Source organism: Peromyscus eremicus, chromosome 8a (genome assembly GCF_949786415.1).
Source record: "Peromyscus eremicus chromosome 8a, PerEre_H2_v1, whole genome shotgun sequence".
NCBI lineage: Eukaryota > Metazoa > Chordata > Mammalia > Rodentia > Cricetidae > Peromyscus > Peromyscus eremicus.
The window spans coordinates 85,601,598-85,602,010 of NC_081423.1; positions in this window are offsets into that span (position 1 = coordinate 85,601,598).

Sequence of the window (413 nt, forward strand, 5' to 3'; positions counted from 1 at the left end):
GCTGACACAGAGAGGAGAGGCGGAGACCCACACTCAGTAGGGCTGTCCCCAGTCCACAATACAGCTTGTCTAGGAAGGTGAGGAGGAGCCATAATGCCTGTGCCAGGGGCCCTTGGGAGATGTGAGAGACTGGGTTTTCAAAGGGGAAAAAAAGGCATGAGGGAGGACTGCGTGGAAGGGGTGCTGACGGGTAGTTAGCGAGCGGAGCTTAAGGGTCAATTGGTCCTGCTTCTCCCTCTCCATCCCGGAGGGGTTTGCTGCCCTCAAGGCCCTGCATTTCGCGGGTGCGATGCTCTGAGAATGCCCGGCGGGAGATGGTTGTCTCGTCCCGGCATGCACATTCTGAGCGAGGCCATTTGCACCCTGAATCACGAACTGCAAGCCCTTTGCAGCCAGATTGAGAGCACTACCCA